The following is a 21,229-nucleotide window of genomic DNA, read 5'->3' on the forward strand; positions in this document are numbered from 1 at the left end:
ACACCTGTCCACTTATATGGAAGGTTTTTTGGCGATTTTTTAAAAAGATCTAAAGGTCTGTTAAGGGTGTCTCTACTGGTGAGCTGGGAGGGAGACTTTTTTTACCATAAGTTCCTGTAGGAAAAAAGCAATGGTGTTCCTTCCCCACAGACAGCAAAACACAAATAAAGCCTGGTCAGATAGGCCTGTTCGCCAAGCTCAGTAATGTATCGTACATCCATTCCCTGCGCCCCAATGTACAGCCTGGTGCTGGCCAGCAGCTCATGCCCCCACCTTTCACCAAGTGACACGGGTTCACAGCTAGAGATGGGAGAAAGGCTGCAATGAAAGAGCAAATGTCCTCATAACCACAGTGTCCCTGCCCGTCCCCTCTGCTCTTCTGGCTGAGCACTCTCTCTTGGGATCAGCCCCCACCTTCACCATCCCCAAGCTCTTTTCTGGGGGGCCACCTGTGCAACCGGTGCACACTACACTCCCCTTCTGGCGCTCTGTGAAGTAATGATCAAGAGAGCCTGTTCCTGCACAATCTGGCCCAAACCATAGCTCTAAATGTATCTTCCAGTTCTACTCACATATTTATAGGCCCCCATGCAGGGAGATTATTCTTTAAAAAATATTACAGGAAAATGCTGCAAGTGATCATCATAAAAAAAAATCCATCAAAATTTCATTAAAAATTAACAAAAAGAAAGCATTAGTGTTGTCTTACTAACTGGGGGGGAGGTCTCATATTATTAAATTGAGAAGGGCAGCAATGGAAGGCCCTTTTAGATTGGTGTTTCCATTCTTTCCTCTTTTGCTTGGTTCAAAAGTCCTGCATAATTAATACCGCAGTACTTAATAAATGCTTATGAACCTACTACCTCTCTGCTCTTTCCGTTTAATTAGGTGATTGACTTCAGGCATACTATAAATTATAATGACAATTTAATTACTTTTTTAATGTGCACACTTAAAAGATTTATAAACAGGAATAGAGCAGTACAGTGCACTGAAAACTAGAAATACCGTGAACTTGAGCACAGCACAAAGTAATCCAGTCTGAAGCACCTCTCTGAGCATGCATCTGAGCACCTGTAATGGCCGAAAGGTCTGGTGTCTGCAGTGGACAGACACCAGACAGCCATGGACAATTTTCCACTTCTCACCTGAACACCTGTGCACACTCCTCTCAACTTTTTCTTCTGGTGCCTGGGAAACCCGCTCAGTTTCATGGAAGGAACCAAAAATAGTTCCAAGGAGAAGTCAGACAATGGACTTCAGTGTACCTTAAGTATGGTGTTTGCAAAAATGAAAGACCCTTTCCCCTTGTTTTAAATAATTCATAAAACTTCATTCTCGCTTCATCACAACATAGTTGTTAAAATTTGCAGGAGGCTGAGATCTCCCACGATATTTCAGCTGTCACAGACAAATTGATAAAGACTGAAGATTTCATAATGCCAGGAGGAGACCCTTCCTGGTTGGGAGACAGAAATGTGTGTGTGAAAATATTTCATATCGTCAGCACCACATACTGCAACAATCAGAGTCAGCTCTTCTGATATAGATGTTACGCGACCTAGGACTCTATTCCCCTGTCACTTACATGAATGTAATTGGAAATGAATTCACAAAGCTAACAGAACTACACACACAGAAATATGTAACAAATCAAGTATGAACCAGGTCCTATTTTTCACATCAAACTAGTCCTCAGAAAAGTAAAAATGGTAAACTAAAAATTAACTTTTTAAATTTTAAATACTTTAAAGTCCTAAGAGAAGAGTTAACCGATCTGAATGTCCAGGCTTTTCTAACCCCCAGTTGGTCATCAAAACCAAAATCACCGCTACTTTCTGCAAGTTACCTGTCCTCACCATAGAAAGACAACAGCACTTGTTTTAAATCACATTGTATGTTCTATCGGTGAAACTTTCTCATGTAAAAATGTCATTAAAATTTGGGCTAGAAGAGATGCTTTCCCATCTGGGAGCTGAATCTGGTTTGGTGTGACTATTCCTGTCTGTTAATTTAGCAGTATAAAGTACAACAGTACATTCTTGGCATACTTACTGGGGATGCTGGCATCTCTGTAACCAGAACTGCTTGAAGAGAGAAAAAAAAAAAAAAAAAAAAAAAAAAAAGCAGAGGTTGGGCAATTCGCAGCGTGCTAGGAAAATGATGGGCCATTCACTGTTTTAAACCTCATCTATAGGCAGTGCTAAATAGTCAAAGGGGAAATAAATGTAAATATATAGCCAAGGCTCAGTGTTATGACAATTGTTTCTGGTTTTCCTTTTTTCACATGGAAAAAGCCATCCCAGAGGCTCATCTCATCCATTCCCACAGCTTCCACGTGTACCTGTACCCCTCAGCCGGTACCACCGGGGCCAGAGAAGGTGTGCATGGAGGAGAAGCCCCCGCAGTGCTGCGCAGTGGGGGAATCACGAGGAGACGCTTTGTCCGCGGCTTCCGCTTTCAGAGCAGCGGCGCAGGGCTGAAACAATGGATCTCCTACAGGACCGGCGTTTCATCCACCCTCGCGTACAGCCGGTGATTGATGGTGGGTCAGGAGGGCAGCAGACTTTGGGTGCACAACCCTTAAATACTTTATCAAAGATGGCAAAAGGCCATGCGCTACAATAACACAGCAAATACTTCCTTTCACTGTAGCACAGACGAATTCCTTCCTCTCTGCAGGCTGAATTCGAAGCTTTTGGTTCTCGGCGCAGAGCGTGCCCAAGTCCTATACTCGCAAAATGCACATGTAAAAAGCTGCATTTTTAGTCGTGAGACTGCTTGCCTGTAAACATTCTCACTGAAATGGGGAGTCAGCCGTGTCCGGGCTGAAAGCGTATGTGGTCATAAACATGTAACTCTAGGGATTCACAGCCTCTATAGGACAGTAAAAGAAGATAACTCACTTCTCTTTAAAAACGGAAGCTATACAGTAAGAATCAAGAAAATTTGTAAAGCTGTGTAAATGATCAAAATTTTTCACGCTGAAAGGGTTTCCTGAATAAAACGTACTGCTTTGGTAGAACTGAAAAGTTCCACAAAAATATAGATTTTGTCCCTGGTTTAAATGAAGATTTAGGAAATATATAGCTTCATGAAATAACACGTTACTTCAGTACTAACATTTTAACAGTAGTTCATACTACCTTAATGAGACTAAGAGATGAGCTGGAATACTAGCATGCCATCACAGTGTTTTTCAGCAAATAAAACTGAAGCAACCTTTAGAGCGTTTTGGAATAAGATGTCATACTGTGTAAGAAGTCTTGTGGTTTTGTTCCAGCTCAGAGCACAGGTGAAGTATTCCAGAATCTTCTGCAGTTTTAAATTTTCTTCCAGTCAGCTTTTGCTTTCTGTTCCCCCTTAGCTGGTTCTCTCTCTGTTTAACCACCTCGATGTTTTTAAAAGCTGATCTAGCTGCTCTGAAGTTGACAGCATGCCCTAATGCCACAACAAGGATAGAAAGTTGAGGCCTTGGATTTTGTTTCTAAAGGCACAGGCACTCAAAAATCTCCAAAGAAATCTCCAAATTGGCTGTGATGATTTCAGCTCCCTCCTCAGCTGACTGGAGCTCTAGCAACACAGGAAAACCATCTAGCTGCCCATGCAGAGGGCTGCAGAAGCCAAAATAATGATAACCAATAACAAAATCATTGATTAATGACTACAGCAGCTAGCAGTAGATCGTGACTTTTCAGTTTCGGACACTGAAGAGTCTGTTCAAACCAAAGGGGTGAAGCCACTGGCTTGGATTTTGGGGCAACACAAGGCAGGTAGCAAAGCATCAGGTGACATCGTCACACGGGGATGTGCATCCACGCATCACTTGTGGGCACCCTGCGGCAGAACAAGCAGGTGGTTTCCTTTCCAGAGGTCTTACAGCATATTACGCTACAGCAATGGATTTGCAAAATTTCAGTCAAATGATGTATTACAAATTTCACCATAGATTTTGAGCTCAAATGCTTTAGAACGGAGCAAAATAAATGGTGCTTATGTTTGGAAAACGGAAAGTCTCAGGCTGGAGGTATCTCAACTTGTTACAGCCCTATCGAGCAGATTACAAGTAGGCCCATCGTCTCCAATTCAACAAAGTCCAAATTCAGATTTAAAATAAAAGTTACGTTAATTAACAACTGTACTGTGTACTAAAAAGTTTCTAAGGTAATAAAAGCTTTTGGACCACTCATATTACCCAGAAACCAAATCTGCACACAGGCAACTTGTCCTCTGAGCATTTTCATTCCTTCTTGAGAAGAGTGTGAAGCTAACATTAGCATCAAACTGCGTCATATTTTTAATGCATTTTACATATAAACTGAGAGATACTTGAGGAGCCACAATGATGTCACAGAGAAAAAGATTTTGAATATAACTTTTCAGCTATACCCACCTTCAGCGTGTGCCCCAGCACTCTGTCCCCTTTTGTTCATGCAGGTAAGCAGAAACTGGCAGCTGGGGAAATTTATCTGTATTTGTGAATAGGCACAAAACAGATAAATGCTGGCAGGCATAAATTCATGTTTTATCAATATATATTCTGGTACTTACTGTCAGAGTAATTTATTCAAAAAAGGCTTTCAAAGGCAAACACCAGTTTAAAGAAAAAACAAAATCCTTAAAGAGACAAATTCCAGTCCTGACTTATTCCTTGTCACAGCAGATCCAGGATCCCAGTGGAATGCAGCAGAAGACAGAAGCACCCTCACTGGGTTTCTCTCACAAAGCCAAAAGGGAAACCACTGTAATTAAGTGAAGAGCCTAAGAGAGAGTTTCTCCAGGCTGCTGCCTAAAACAGGTCCCCTGCAAGTGGGGCCCCTCGAGCTGGGGTGGGTGACAAGCACGGCGCATGGAAACACAGAGGCTCCACATCCGAGCTACTCTTGCACGGGGCAAGCAGAGCTGACAGTTTTGCATGCAGCATCCCATAATGACAAAGACTATCAAAATTACAACAACGCACTGGTTTTGCAGCTTGTAGCTGATGGACCTACGAATGCTCAGTTTCACTTCTCACAGTTATTCAAATTATCCAGCCCTCGTAGGTCTGCAAACCTGAGTTGCAAGTCTCACACACACGGGGATTTATTAAAAGCCTGCTGGTGCATTTGACCGTGACAAAAGGCTAAAATAAATAAATAAGTAAAAAAGTAATGAAACACACTAAACATTTCTGAACCCCAGATTATGTTTGGCCTGGATCCAGTGGACATGTTTGTTTTCCACTGACTCCCCTATCATAAATTGCCTTCTCCCAAAAACGTGATCTAAATGCACCGCACACCAGGGGCAGGAAGACAGTGGAGCACAAGTATCTGTGAGAGTCACTTATTCCATTAGTCAGAAATCAAAAATTAAAAGAAGAGCTTCAAATGATAACAGAATGCAAAACCTCATCACTTCCTTCAACGGGAGGGCACACGAAGACCTTATTCATAAGGTATTGATCAGTCAGAACATGTGCTACGGTAGAAAACTTCTGGACTCTGTTCAGAGCTCTTAAATAGCACTGTCTGGACTTGGGCAAATGGTTTGAATTTTCTATGCTTTTGCAAAATAGTAATAAAAATGCATACCCACCTCACAGCATAGAGGCTTCATCAATGTTTCTAGCTCACTCTCAGCTTCTTAAGTAGACAATCCTGCAAAAGTACAGAGTATTATTATTTAGGTTTGATTTCCTTTAAAAAGTTTTAGTCATTTCTATTTCTTGTTTTTTTTTACCGGGTAGGAACAATTGTGGATGTAAAATCAGCACGTCTGCCTGGAGGCTAGTCTAAGGCTCCTGCCTCACACACACATGTACATATATATCACTAGTACCCCACAATACATACCACTGGTCTATGAATAGGTCACTAGAACACAAGCCAAGCAATGCGCATCTAAATTTAAATGCTGAACAAACAAAAACGTGGGTATTTTTAAGATCAAAACTCCTTCCTAAGAATCTCACATGCTCCCTGTCCCGCAGTCCTGGTGCGACATGTCAGAGGCAGCTTTCTGAGGCACGGTGGTGTCTTCTGAATCACTGCCATTACCCGAGAAAACCCCAGGAAGTGGTTTGAATGAGAAGCTGGACCCGACTTGCGTAGGTATCAGCTGATGTCAGAATACACACAGCACAAAGCCGTAACAATAAAAGGACATTGTGAAACCAGGAATAACCTTCTCTTATCTCCCGCAGTTTGGGAAATCATTTCTAACCCGGTGACTACAGAGGAACAAGTCAAATGGTTAATTATTCACTGCGCGCTTCGTAATTAATCTCCGTTTCAGGCCAAATCCTTGTATGCCCATAATAACATGAAGATCTCCAGTGAGGGAAACAACAGCATGAGCTTTTGGACCTCCTTCTGCAAAGCAATTCGTTTTTCCATAAACAGTTACTATTAAGCAAGGACAAAGCAACAAACCAGACAGCCATCTGTGTAAACCAATTTAAAAGGATGGTGATCTCATAAAATTTTTTGACCTAAAGCTCTCCACTTAACTTCTGCCACCCCGTTCTGCCTTGGCAAATTCTAGGTTTTAGCTGGTCCTTGGGCTAGGGCCGCATTTCCACTTTAGGGAAGGCCGCTCCTTGAAAGCCAGAGTGACTTCAAACCTGTGAAAAGAGCGTGTCAGTGAAAATACCTCTGCATATATGGAAGCAGGACAACCTAACCAGCAGCCCACACACCACAGAGGGTGTTACCATGACGGTCTGGGCTGCATTTGCCAGCTGAGCTTCCTAGAAGTACGAGGTCAAGTGAGAGCAAAGATTCAGGCCACCGGCTATAATGCAATTCCTGCTGAAGTGTGCTCTTTCTTGTGACCCAGAGAGAAGCCAGCGAAAGCACTGACTGAGACCATATTAAAAGGGAAGACAATCCTGATAGCCTTAGAGCAAAATTCAGAAATCCACATATAGCACGGCCATTCTACACACACCCATGTTAGCCACAGCATCCACAGAGCCTTCCGCCTCTTTAGACTTGACTCTATGAAGCATCAGGCAAAACACACAAAATGAAGGTTAAAAAAAAAAAAAAAAAGTAAAATACCTAGAGACCTAGAGTGCAAGTAAGGAGCACTCATGGCCCTGTCTTGCACTGCATTACTTGCAGGACTGCCCTTTATTGAAGTCAACTGGAGCGCTACATCACAGCTGAGAGAAGGGGATATCCATGAAGATGTTTGTAACACAACAGAAGGAAAAACACACACTAGTTTACAAAGGCACACAGAACACAAACATTTTGGTATAAAAGCGGGTAGTTGAAAAAAAGTATAGATATTCTCTTCCCATTTCCAAGTTCCAGAACAACACAACAGTGTATTGACTTTATTTAAGTGACAGAAGGAAGCGCTTGCTTCTCCAGTATGTAAGGGTGACATTTCAATCCATGTAGTGCAGACATGGAGAAAAATACCTCCCACAGCACCAGCGCTTGTTACATGCACTTTTTTTCTCGTTAGCGTGCAGTTCCAAACACTCATTACTTTACTGCTCCCCTTCTGCAATCCCTGATATTTGTGTGCCTGATAGTTGTGTTTGCTTTAAAATAATAGCTGTGAGGCGAGGTTAGCTGCCCTTTTGACCCACTGTGTAATTGTACATGTGTTTGTGCAGTAATAACCCGTCATACCCATAAAGTGACATTTCTCTAATTGGCATTTGCTGAATGCACAGGCACCCTCCGCAAACACAGTGGCTTTTTTATTGGCAACCTCCCCGACTGCCTTACTCTTCTCAACGTGGAATCTCCCTTCCATCATCAGAGAAGAACAGCCATGGTAATACTATTTATTTCATGTTGTGTGCCAACAAATACTATTCAAGGTTAGCCTTAAAAGACAGAGTAGTATCAACAGCTGCCTTGGGAATTTGCTAGAGAAAAGGGAACAGTTCTGACCTTTGACTCTGCGTTTCAGTGCTTTTCTGATACGCTTCAGAACAAAAGTTCAAGCTGTGCCTCATTTCAGTTTGTCACACCTTGCTGCATGTGAAACAGAGGACAGGAATTCAGGAGAAGCTGGGCCGGGGCTGCTCTCCCTTGCCGTCGGTCCTGCCATGTCAACTGACGTTGACACATGCGGTGATTTCTTCACTTCCTTCATCCTCGCCTTTTCTCTGTCACCGCTTTGAGTTCCTACCCAGCCACCTCCAACAGCTCTGCTGTTTATTGCCACGTTACATAAAAACTCAGAAATGGGTTAGAAAATACTAAAATATCTGCACCGTCTTGGCAAGCAGATAATCCTGGGAGCAAATTCTACTCAAACAATGGAGTGCCCACGTCTTCCTACCAGCCCTGGAGATCTTGTGCCTCATACAGCAAGGCTGGAAGCAATGCACAATGCTTCATGGCATACCTCGGACTTTCCATTTCTACCATACAAGCATCTTGTTATCAATTTTTATAGGGAGGGAAAATGGGAAAGGAAATTCCTGGAAAAGATTACAATTGTCAAACAAGCTTTTGATATCTTTTAAACAGCTGAAGCATTAATTTTTTGGCGACGCTGTCAAAAGTCTATGAGGGCTTCCTGGCTGCAGTGGAAGAAATGGTACATTTAGTTCAACTACAAGCTGTACTTTTTAAAAAATCCATATGAAAACAGACTCATTATTCATTTTTCTGTTAATACATGTTTTTGACCTGCAGTTTCAATACTATTTTTGTGAGACCTTGCATTCTCAAGAAAGAACTGCAACTGAAAACTAACGCTTTAATAAACTCTTGTTTATATTATGGTCAAACCAGAACAAAATAAAGCTACGAATGACAGTTTTATAGGAAGTCAAGAAAAAGATTCATGTGTCTGAATACTTAGTTACAGTATGGTAGGCATGATTATTATTTCCTGTAAAGCCCAAGTGTAGCTTTAAAGAACTGGAAAAGGGCAACTGTGGGAGTAGATCATGGATATCTCTCAGGCCTTGGAAGAGTAGCTAGTGAGTATACGCAGCCATAAAATTTTAATAAAAAACTCCCATCAAGAATTATGGGAATTTTACCCTGGAACAACAGCAAGAAAGGGCCAGGAAAAATCTGTTTGGGTTCTTCAAAATAGTACCATGTTGCATTCCTGTAAATGTCTTCCTTTTTGGTGAAAAGTGCCAAAAAATTTCAGGAAGAGGGTTTGCAATGAGACAGGCAATAGAATGACCTTTTCAAAAAGTGATCATAGAACCCCAGAAATTAGATCACAAAGGAAATGTACAAAGTCTATTAGATCATCTCATACCCAAATAAGAAAAATCTATGTGGCATATTTTACAGTGTTTTGTCCAGGTCACTTTTGAGTTACTCCAGCTCATCAGTTCTTCTGGTTTCCATCAGGAGAACTGGCCTTCAACATAATGATTTTTTTCCCAGCATTTGAGCTAATACTCCTTTTACTTGTTTGCACCTTTTCACTCCTTTATACCTCTTTGAGACTGTTATACTCTTTTAGGTGGTCATGCCTTTAACATTATATCTAATTCAATAGCAATCAATCAAGGTAGAAAACGTTAAACTAGAACGAGCAACTGATCTTCTGATTTAGCATCCCAGCTCCCTCAGTAACCAGAAGCAAATTTCCAGTGGAACGAGAAGTTAGTTCTTGGTCAAGAATCAAGACTATGAAAAAAACAAGTGTCCCCATTGAAAGAAAGGGTGCATTTCATCAGCACATGACCTGAGCTTTATGAAGAATGGAGATCTTCAACCCTTTCTGTAATGTTCTATGATTTGGTTACACTAAAATAATTTGGTTACTCTTACTTCTCCCTGCATATTGGTCATGTGTCTCCACGTTGCCATAACCCCATTTCTTTCTCATTCCCAAGTTACAGACTTCCACCTAAGGATTTCTGCCTGGCCTTTGTATATGGATACTGAAGTCCCTGGAGGGGGCAAGGGGTTTTCATGCTGCAGGTTGACATCGTATCTCCCAGGAAAGGGACAGCAAGTGTCAGGACCTCACAGGCTGATTTCTGTCTCCCCTGTCCTTCAACAAACACAGTCACAAAGCAGCACATAGAGCTACAACATCTCTTCAGACATGCACATTCACTTCACCGGCTAAAAGTATAAGTAAATATAGAAAAAGGAAAACTGCACAGAGAGCAACTTTGAGGACGATGGAGTAAGTATGTGAAAACAAAATGACTACCTGAAAAGGAATTTCATTTTTTAACTTGGTCGCTATTATTTCTAACCTTCAGGGTAGCAATTGGCAGTTGTGCTTGAGAAGAAAGGCGAGACAAGTTTCCGGAAAACTCCTGAATGCTAACAGTCAGTCTGCAAAGGGACAAAGTCAAGACATGAAACTCCAGACACTTGGTAAACTCCTGAATTAGTGCCTGTGCCACACTCATGTTACTAGTGACTTGCAGTACCATGTAAGTCCCTACCATCAATGATATTTTTTAAGTACTCCTGTGCTGACAGGTGTCCTGACTTTATCAAGACTCCAGAGGATGTCAGTGTGGGGCATTTCTTTCTCTCTGTTTTTACACCTCATTTCCAAGCCAACCTGATCTCCCTGTGGAGGGCCAGGATGCACCTGGGGAAGATTTCAACCAGGGCTGGGAGGGAGGGAGCTTCTTCCCTCACCACCCCTTTGGGAACAGGACCTCTTTACCCGCAGTAACCCTGTCCCTAGCCCGCTGCTATCTCAGGCTTCACGTGTGGCTTTGCGTCTGAGGAGCGGCGCCTGGTAGGAGCTGTGCAGGCTGCTACCAGATGGGCTGAGTCACTGACAGCACACAACTTGCAGAGCTATGTGAGGTCCTGCATGAAAAATGCTCACTTTGTGGCACTGAAGAGAAATACTGCCAAGAGCAAAAATCCATGCAGGAGTTACTGCGCTGTGTATACACGGGAAGCAGAGCAGGAGACAAAGAAAAGACTTCGCCACAGTTCACAGGATTTGCTGCCAGGCTGCCAACATGAAGGAGGTGCCTTTCCGCCCGCCACAGCACGGAGACTTCACTTGCAACATCTTCATTCCTTCCTCTTCCCCACGTCCAAACCAATGGTTGTATTTCTTCCAAACTAATCATATTCCAGGGCAACATTCACCAAGCTGTTAAGCTACTGACAGCCTGGTCCTGGATCCCAAACAGTCTTATGAAAGTCACTGGCCGCTTGCAGGAGGAAGGACAAAGCAGATGGGCAGAGGTTTCAGGACCAGCGCCCTCGTGGACCAAGTGCGCATTGAAGTGTTATCTGAGTCTTTTCATTCCATTCATTCATGGTTTTGTACAGACCGTATCATTAAAAAAAAAAAAAAAAAAAAAAAAGGAGAGCTCTTCATTAACCTTATCAATTGGATTTTAAAAAATTAAATACCACAAAAATGAAATACCAATTATTTCTTTTTTCACTTTTCCAATTTTTCTTTACGCAGGATTTTCCTTGTACAATTTCACTGCACTTCTTTTCTTCCTCTTGGCTCTTTATTACTCCGCTTACTACAAACAATAACAATGGTTATGAGTAACCCCTTACTTTTCCCTGCAGTCAGAATAATGTCTAAATGAGACAATGGCTAACCCATACTTCCTCCATGACACCTGAAAAATCAAGAAACAAAACCCAAACAAACCAATGAAACTATCCAAGCCCCTCCCCACAGAAGTGGACCAAAACTGGAGTTTCCTCCTATCTAGGAATTGGCCCAATGATGTCAATGGGGCTTTACAGAAATAGAAAGACCCTCTTGAGAGGCCAAGTATTTATGACCATAATAAGATGATTTGACCTAACAGAATGCAAAGACACTATGTTCCCCGAAGCAGTGAAATCACTACCTTGCCTCGTATTTCAGAGTATTTTTACAACTTACAGCCAGCTCACTGCAGCAACATCTCTCAAGCGGCAATGTTTTTGCTAATGCCCGTGCAGCACCGCCTGCTCCGTACAGTCATTCCTCACGCAAAATACTGCTGTCACAAGGGAGCTTCCTATTAGCTTTGCGATTCTTCCCATCCCAGGGTGCGCCTTTGCTGTCAAGAGCATTTAGGCACTAAAAGTCCAAAGAACACAAGACGATAAGAATATTGATTCACTGCTGGTGTGGTATGACCCTCCCCAAATATCAGACAGCACAGCAGCAGTACGGAGCATGCAGTCACAGATGTCGCTGGCAGGAGAGAAATGTGTTGCACTGCATCTTTTACTTTGGCTGGTGCATTCAGAAAATTTCAGCATGGAGCCCCTGATACTACCTCATCGGGTTCAGTTGCCATTTTCACCTCCAAAGTAAGGTAATTGCAACCCCGTGCCTATTGGGAACTGTATGCACGCTGAAACCCCAACACACTTCACCAGGGAAGAGAGAGGCCTACTACAGAGTTACTGGGAGATCCAGCAGTGGATGTCTGGACTTCCACTGAACCTGCGCTGCTCCCTGCTCATGACACCTAGTTATTTTAACACCCCAGATGAAATATCTGGCTAGCCATTGTCCAGGGTGACCAACAAGATCTGAAAGGCGGCTACTGAACAGACGAAGGCTCTTCCGGAAAAACAAGGCTTTTGCCACTGCAGTCATCACTCCCCAATTAAGGCTGTGCAAGCAGAACTCCGTGCCTGCATTTACTCACCTAAATCAACAGGGCGTGGGCGTGTGGACCTGGGCATCCACCTGGCATGAGCTCACCACCGGGTGAGCACCTCAATTGCTGTTTGTCCCCGGCGTGACATCCCCGTCCCGGCACACAGGGAGGCACCAACAAACGCTGGCACACGTCCACTTGGACTTCATCCCTCAGCCGTGCACGCAGCCCCAGTGCCAAGCACCAGGAACCAATGGGCAACCTGCAAACGCTTTTTCCCAGCAAACTATCACTCGGTCCGAACTAGTCTGAAGGCCTGCAGAGTCTATCTAGAAACCTGGTGATGCTGAGCTGTTGCACAAACACTGTAAATAAAAGCTACCCAAAAATATTATCATTACCTTAACATATAATCCCCATAAAAGGGGTGGAAAGGCAGCCAATATTAGCCAAAAGATGCTGATGTGTAGCTGGCCATAATGATGTGAATAGAATAGAAATAGAATAGAAAGCTGTGGCAAATCATACGCACAGCAACATCAACTGGTTCTCAAGCTTTACTTTTTCTAAGCACAGTACCTCAGGAAAAGTCAACGAATTGCAGCGCAAATGAGTCCAGACTCATCAAGCTTTTTGCACTGAAGCTTTTACAGACTTTGAATTATATAACCAGTTTGTCACAAATAACAAAGTGTTACTGAAGCGACAGTAAAAAATATTATATAGAAACAAAGGGAGGGTATACTCGTAAACGGCAATTCAATGAAAACCTCTTAATTCCCTCCTCTCCCTTGATTTTCCAAGCTCCTTTTTAGTCGCCACTTCTCTTCCTACAACGTCTGTCGGACACAGCTCTTAACCAACGCTCGACTAGCTGGAGAGCAGATCAGGAAATTTGATTCAGACCCAGCTCTTACGTTGCATCGGGCATCTGTCTGCAGGGTATGGAAAGGTATGTAGGCAACCTGCATCCCACGGAGCGAGGGCATCCGTGCCACAGCAGCACATACATTGCTCTTGAAGGCAGCTTTACATAAGCACTGTGTCAACAAACACGCAGACTTTGGTTAAGCAGCTCGTACAGGAAGTCTGGTTTCATTCATTAACTGCGACCGCTGGGGTAGTGCATGGGGAGGAGGAGACAGGCAGGCGAGTTAAAATGAAGCTCCCCTCTTCCCTCCGAAAGTTTTCAAGTCTCATCATCCCGCACGAGACGCACCGCGTCATCACCTGGGTGAAAAACAACGGTGGGCACCGAAACGCGTACGAGCAGCGCGAGGCTTTGAAACCGCAGGCTCTGCGGAGAGGGCCACCTGCCAACAGGAAGAAGTGGTGAGGAGGAATTCTGATCCGGCCACTATCCTCCCTCAGCCAAACACTGCCGTGCGATAAACAGCAGTAAGGACTTTTTTAACCATCGGCCACACCGAGAGCATCCACATCTGTCATTTCGTTCCCCGGTTGCCAGGAGAAGGAGCGGAGAGACTTCTGAGCTAGAGTTCACAAAGAGCTGACCTTGTCCTTCCCATCACAGCTGTACCAAAAGCACTAAGCCCGGAAGAGACTGGAAGAAAAGGAGAAAAAGAAGACGAGATGACACGGTGCCCGGCCCCGGCGCTGCCGCAGGGCGCCCGGCACCTCACGGGGGGACCTCTCCCAGCCACCTGGCGCCGGTCCCTCAGCCCCCTTCGCCTCCTCAGAGCGCGGGCCGGAGGAGGAGAAGGGGATGCCCCGCGTCCTGCCGCCCCGGGGGCAGAGCCGGGCCGGGCCGAGCCGTGCCGGGCGCGTCCCCGGCGTCGCGCCCGCGCTCCCCCCGCCGAGACGCGCGCCCCCGAAGGGAGCATCCCCGGCGGCCCCGCACCGCCGCCGCCGTCCCCGCGGCTCCGTTTCGGCCCCGGCCCCGGCCCCGGCCCCGGCCCCGGCCCCCGCCCCGGCGGTACCTGCGCTGCCCGGGCCTCCCGGAGATCCCCGCTGTCCGCGGCGCCAGGTCACGGCTAAAAGCCCGGCGGCGGCCGCGACTCCCATCAATCATCAGGCACTCGCTGATGGAGCGGATGGTAGGAGACCTACTGATGTAAGCTAGTCACCAGAGAAAATACCCACTGATGACGCATATCCAGGCACGAAAATAGTTACAGGGCCCCCAAAGGGATTATTCAACAGCCTACATTTAGATATTCTTGCAAGAGACCCGCAGTCGATTCGCTGCCATTAGATGGCTGGGGAACGCTGAAGTTTAAGTTTCCTCGGCAGACGTAACCACAAATAGCTGGTTTAAATCAGCTCCCGCAATTACAAGCTGTTTTGTAAATTTTAACACGGCATTACGGGGATTAAGCCTAAACAGAACCACTGCCTATAAAGCGCCGGGCAGCCTCTGCTTTCGCCGCTCACCAACTCCTTCCGCGCGCTTACCGACCCCTCGGTGTGTCACCCCGCCAGGAACACGGCGGCGTAAATGAATTCGCGAGTGCTCAGCCCCTTGCGCTACCCCCGAGCCACGCTTGCTTTCAATGAAGGCACCCATACAAGCGATGCCTGGCGGCACTCGAGCCCGAGCTTCATCTCTGCCTTTGTGAAATACTCTGGGTTTCACTTGCCTCTTCTATTCGAAAAAGATCAGAATAATTCATCTGAATAATTCACCTTTCTCGCATAAGTCACAATCACGTACAGGTGAGTTAACAACATGCAAAACCACGCACCTGCCTTGGGCAGGGGCCAGAAAGATATCCCCCCCCAAGACCCTTTCTAGCCTAAATTATTCCACAGGTCTCTGTAACAGGGTTTTTGGTATCGATATCTCGTTAAAAGCATAATCCTCCAAATTAACCAATCAAGTGCTAATCCCACAGTAATCCTGCCCCCTTCGACAGTTTCAGGATCATGCCCTCGCAGTAACCGAACTGACCTCGGATGGGGCTGAGCCTCCTGAGCGCCGCCGACAGCACAGCACTGACCGTGCAATCCTGGCAGCACTAAAATCCGTATTTTTAAATCGCCTCATGCCAACATCCAAGTCCCTTTTCAGAAGCGCTTTTGGTGCTTGGGAGTCTGAAAGTTAATGACTTTCTATTGCATATTTATAAGCTAAATATAGGAAAGTATTTTATGACTCTGATGCCTACTTCATTGACATACTTTTGGAAAGCATTACCTAGCCAAACAAACACTCCAGGATTTACAGTGTTTATCCTGTAAAGCGGGAGGAAGAAATGTCCCAGGCTACTAACTCCCACCTTGCTGTCTTCATCCACGACAACGTTATTAAAAATAACACTGAGCATTATTTTTAGCCCAACCGCCTTGCAGAGAGCCCTCACGTTTCTCCCACGCAGACGCTCGCTGGCAGCCCATGCTGCCCAAGTGCCTGGGGGCTGGGGTCTGAGCCGCGGGACTGGCACCCACACAGCGGCTGCCCGCAGCCCCGTGGAGAAAAGCAAAGCCACAGCTTGCGGCTCCCTCCCTGCTCCCTGCCCCAAACAGCTGGGGAGCCCCCAGGCGCTTCTGGCGGCTGCCCCACAGATGGGCTGTGCCCCAGAGGATACCGCGGGATGGCTCAGCACTCATTGAGTGGACACTGCCCCAACCTCCAAGGGGCTGTGTGAACAAGGAACGGTAAACCCCTTTGTTCTTGTACAACAGGCATCCTACTCCCTTTGGAAAGTGGAATTTTTGGCATGGTTTACTTTTTTTTCCCTCCCCAACAGCTGTCAGTTCTGTCAGTTCCTGTACAGTAGACCTAGCACAAGGCTGGTTTGTGCAACTGCCTCTGGAAGTCAACCGAGTTTTCAAAAGCCTGTTTTCCTGCAACACAAAGGCACCCAGCAAACTTCGTGCAGAATAGGTATGAGCGTGGGGACGTGATAGGCGGGCGGTGAAGGTGCTGCCGGGGGGGTAGAAGGAGATGCGGAACAGTGAGGGTCTGGCAGGAACAGCTCTCAGTGTTCCCAGTGGTGAAAATGCATTGCTTTTCAGTGCAGGGAAACAGAAAAGCAGAAAGGTAAAGGACAGAAGAGGAAGCGTGATGATAACTGAATGTGCCCGACTACATAAGCAAACACAGAGGTTCCCTGGTGTAGCAATGCTGCCTGATGGTTTTTTGAAGTATTTGAAGCAGCAGGCAGATGAATCCTCTTACTGACTCCAGCGCATTCTATTAGGAGCACACATTCATGGGGTGTAGGCATCTCGTTTATTAAAAATAGAGAGACTAGCAGACTTCCAAGCAGGCAGTAAGATGACGCCCCAAATAAGCAAATGGTTTTTATACAGTTTCTACAAGTTTTGAAGCAAGGGGCAGTCCTGGAATAGATGTTTGGCTCACTGAGGACAGTACAGCACGGAGCATTTACTCACTGTGGCATACAACATTAGACAAACCAGGACACTGATGTCAGAAACATAAAAATAGTTATGCTACTCTCATTTTACCTGCACATCAACCTCTTTAAGGCTTTTCCCCTAATGCTAGCATTGGAAAAACAGGTAATATTGATTATAATTGAAAAGTTAAAATATTATAGAAGTAGAGACTTCTGAGGCTACAGATAGATATTTTTTTCTGCTTGAAAGTATGAATCTGGTATTTCCTTTGCATGCAAACACCCCCAAAGAAATCTAAGACAGGTAATAATGGGTAGAGAGGTGGTGGAGGGAGGTGAGTTTGAGATATTTAATATGAAAATCAACATTTCTATTTTGGGGAAGTAAGTATATTTACAATTAAATTTCAAGTTATCACCTCCTATGTAGCAGTCTAAGCTGGTTCCATTTGGTAGCATCATTAGCAGTAAATAACAGTTTTTATGCCAAAGTTGCAAAGCACATCAAACCATCAGACTAAGGAAGTTGTTTCCTACACACCTGGAAGCGATTTTGAAACTAGCACTTGATAGCAAGTCTTTTATGGGGCTGCAACAAAAGGATCGGAGGGTTCTTCATTTCTCCATATTCAGTTGGTCTGTTCAATAACTAGCTCATTCACAGCTGAGTGACCGTAAGCTGAGGAAAATGTACTTTTCTATTCCAAGATATTAACTAAAAATACTCTTGAGATCCATTCTTCACCAAAATTCTTAAAATGAATTTTTAGAATACGGTGATGAAAAATAATACAACTGCAGGAGTCTCAGGAGTCTGTTCACACCGTATGTATGCCACTAGGCTTTAAGGGACCAAATAACTTTAACTGTCAAAACACGATGGGTTTATTCTTGTGCACAGTTACGAGAGTCACATCTAGGAGTTACCATAAAGCCTTTTATTTCTTGGTGAAAAATAATGACAATGATTGCAAAAAAACTGTTCTGAAATCACATCCATTTCAGACAAGTTTCATTTCAAATCTGCACAAACCAGCTTTGATTGTTCACAGGTGCTGACAATAAAAACCCAATTCCGAGTGGATACCGTTTGTACCTCCATCTGGAATGGGAAACACAGACTGGCCCGGGCTACAGAAAGCAGGGAGTGGAAAAGGGCAGCAGAGGAATTACCCTTGTCCTTCACCATAATGACCCCAGTGTGCACTCCAAGGAGCCACGGAGTGCCTTGGATGCTGTACATGACAGCTTCAGCCTGGCACCTGGTGCCTGCAGAAGGTCGGGGGAGGTGAGGGGAACATCCCAACTACTGCATGTGAAGGAGCAAGCCAAAGCTCGGCTTATTGTAGAATCACAGGTGTTTGGGTTGGAAGGGACATTAAAACCATCTAGTACCAATCCCCTAACTGAAAATCATGAATGTTTTCCTCTAAAAGAGGTTACTTCTTTTCCTCTTGCAATAATTTTTCTTATTACTCGATAATTAGGGAAAGAAGACATGGATCAAACCCAGAATGCATTATTTTAAAAAGTCAAATTTATTGGTAAAAACATGACCGCTAAATCACATGGCTTTGCCTTCTTCTTTAAAAAAAAAAAAAAAAAAAAGAAAAAAAAAAAAGAAAAAAAAACACCACAGCAGATGACAAAAAATCTTGAAGAGACTTTCCAGAGATTTTGTCTCAAATGATGGTGCCTCTCGTAAATCACATTCAAATTCCTTTCTTCCTGGGACTCCCTCGAACCACCAGCGCTCACTGTCACCTTTGGAATATGTTAAACTAAGGAGCAGCATGACCTTGCCTATTTGGCCTAAAAAGAGGGGGATTTCTCTTTGCTCTTATTGGAATGAAATTTTCTGGATTGCTCATGCTCACACACTCATAAATTTGACTCTTCCCCCACTGACGTGTCCTTTTGTTAAGAACAGTTCAAAAGTTCAGTTAGCAACAACCCAATTTCTTAGCTTGCCAAGCAGGTCTCTGGGCTAGTTAATCAAGAAATTAGAGGACTATGGTGCATGGTAGTACATAAACCACATTTGATATTATTAGTTGCTGTTAATAAGCTTATACAAAAATGCCAACATACACTTATTTGTGATTTTAATTATTTATAGCACGAACAAGCAGCCTATCTGCGAGCGACTGGACTTATCCTCTAAAAGACTTCCTGCTGCGGAGCTGCCAGTCTCTCGGTGCAACTGTGGCCATTCCTAATTAAATAAATAATCTGCCCTAGACAACCTCACTGAGTGCCAGCCATGAGCACCAGGGCTGGGTGACAACAAATCACCACAGGCAGAGCGCCAGTGCTCCTTCATGGAATCCAAAGAGAATGATGATTTCACTTCAGCAAACATTTTGCACAACCATTTGCCACAGTTTAATTGATCTCTGCTACAGCACAGTAGTAAAAACCTCTCAATTTCTATGTGTTTTCAGAGAGTACTTCATGTTCTGTTGATTTCCTTCTCTCTCTATTTGGCTTTTTGCATCAGTTGTGCAGCTTTTTGCGTAGAATCATCTACCCCTCTTTTTTAATTTAGGGAGAAGTCCTCCTCATTATCTCTTCTTGTTGACCCAAACCCATCCTTCAAAGACGGCTTTAAGACTATGATCATCCCCCACTTTGATTTCCACCATAACCTTATCAGCTATACCAGCCAAACTCAAGTTACTTCCTTCTCCACCAATCTTCTCTTATCAGTACACACAAAGCCATTCTTTAATGTTTAACATTTACTGTACTATACAGCTATTTAAGCATTTTCATAACCACAGGGAAAAAAAAAAGTGGAAAATTCCCACTTTGTGCTGAGATATTGATCAATTTTTAAATCCATTGCAAGATCCCACAATCAATGTTATGGAGTGACTTCAGTACCTGACAGCAGCGTAAACATCAGCAAATTTTCATGGGCAATCAGAGGCATCTCAATTACCTGAGCATTGCCTCAGCTATCGAAAGGACAGCCTGACCTACTGGGTGGTCAACGTCTTCCTATGCGCTAATGATCTTAGAAAACCTACGCAGAAACAGGGAAGCTCTTAGGTGCTCCTGTGTAGAAAATTTCTCCTTACATTTTTGCGCTCGGAATGTGAGAGGTGAGGTGCTCCCCACCATGCAGAGGAGCTCGGAGGCTTTGGGGGGCCAGCAGAGGCTGGGGCTGAAGAGGAGCTCCCAGGCTCCGGCCACCTCCGGCTTCAGCCACTGTTCCCCAGGCTTCCAAATAGCTGGATGCGCACTCCTCTCTGCACACAATTCACCTTAAGGTACACGAGCTCCCAAGTGACGTGGGTATTTCACAGCTCTCAAAACCCTGTTTGACCCCCTACCACTTTTTGGCCAGTTGGGCTGACCCAGACAAGCAGAAGAGCAATGACAGCTGCTGCAGAAAGGAAGGGGGGAGAGCAGCACGTGCACCAGCCCTGCTCTGCACACAAGGACATGGCCTGTGGAGCACAAAGAGCTTGCTCTGGCATGCCCTGGAGCCCACTCTGACAGGGTTGGGGTGCCAGAAGAAAGAGGGAAGAGTACACGGAGAGAAAGAGCTTTAGACTCACAGCACAGTCAACTTCCCTAAATTTCATCCCTCCTCCTTGTTCCCCAGTTTCCAAAAATAACCCAAACAAAGGCAAGAACTGCAGAGGCAGGGAGCCTGAAAAGAGCTGAAGTTCAAAAATACAAAAAGGTGGCAAGGGAATTGAATAAAAAGACACGTTCCTTTTGGAAAAGAACAGTGACATCCTTCAGCCTGGTGGCACATCAGCATGGATGTAGGTCGGTACCTGGAAGCAAGATGTCAGGTCCCGGGGGCTGGTGCAGGAGGCACAGCAGAGACACATTGCAAGGGGATGGGAGCTCTTCAGCCTGCCTGAGAGGTCTGCACTGGATGGATGATGCCATGGCCATGCCTGCCCTCGCATGGTACAGCCCAGCAAACGGTTTCCGTCACTTCATATGCCTAGCATCAGAAGACACTTGACATTTTCCCTTAAAAGTAAAGGCGCCTTAATGTGAAAAACATCTCTTAATGACTAAGAAGAGAGTCAGCAGTGAGCATTTGCACCCAAAGAACTCAGTTCCTCCCACATTAAAGCAACCTCCTGGAAAACTGATTACAAACAAATTAACAAACAACTAGTGTGTCTATCAAAAATAATTGTTTTGCTGCTGGGAAAGAATTAAAGATTCACAGTGCCTGCAAAATGCACTGAGGGTTAAACCTGATTCCTCATTGCTGGACTGATGGTCAAGGTGAGGGAAGAGGAAAGAGCTCCTTGTGTCGTGCAGCTGCAGCTGCCTTGCTTGCAGGGCATCTGTGAGAGGGGTGAATTTTCTCTAACAGGTGAGAAGTAAATTCAGC

General features: G+C 44.7%; 1 protein-coding gene across 1 annotated transcript in view; it reads right to left on the reverse strand.

Annotated features, from left to right (window-relative positions):
* HIVEP2 (HIVEP zinc finger 2) overlaps positions 1-21,229 on the reverse strand; it is a 124,101-nt gene that overhangs the window by 71,375 nt on the left and 31,497 nt on the right. Inside the window, 1 exon segment of the mRNA XM_040554285.1 lies at positions 5,581-5,642. The gene's annotated coding sequence lies outside the window, so the exon portion shown is untranslated.

Source organism: Cygnus olor, chromosome 3 (assembly GCF_009769625.2).
Source record: "Cygnus olor isolate bCygOlo1 chromosome 3, bCygOlo1.pri.v2, whole genome shotgun sequence".
NCBI classification, from domain to species: domain Eukaryota; kingdom Metazoa; phylum Chordata; class Aves; order Anseriformes; family Anatidae; genus Cygnus; species Cygnus olor.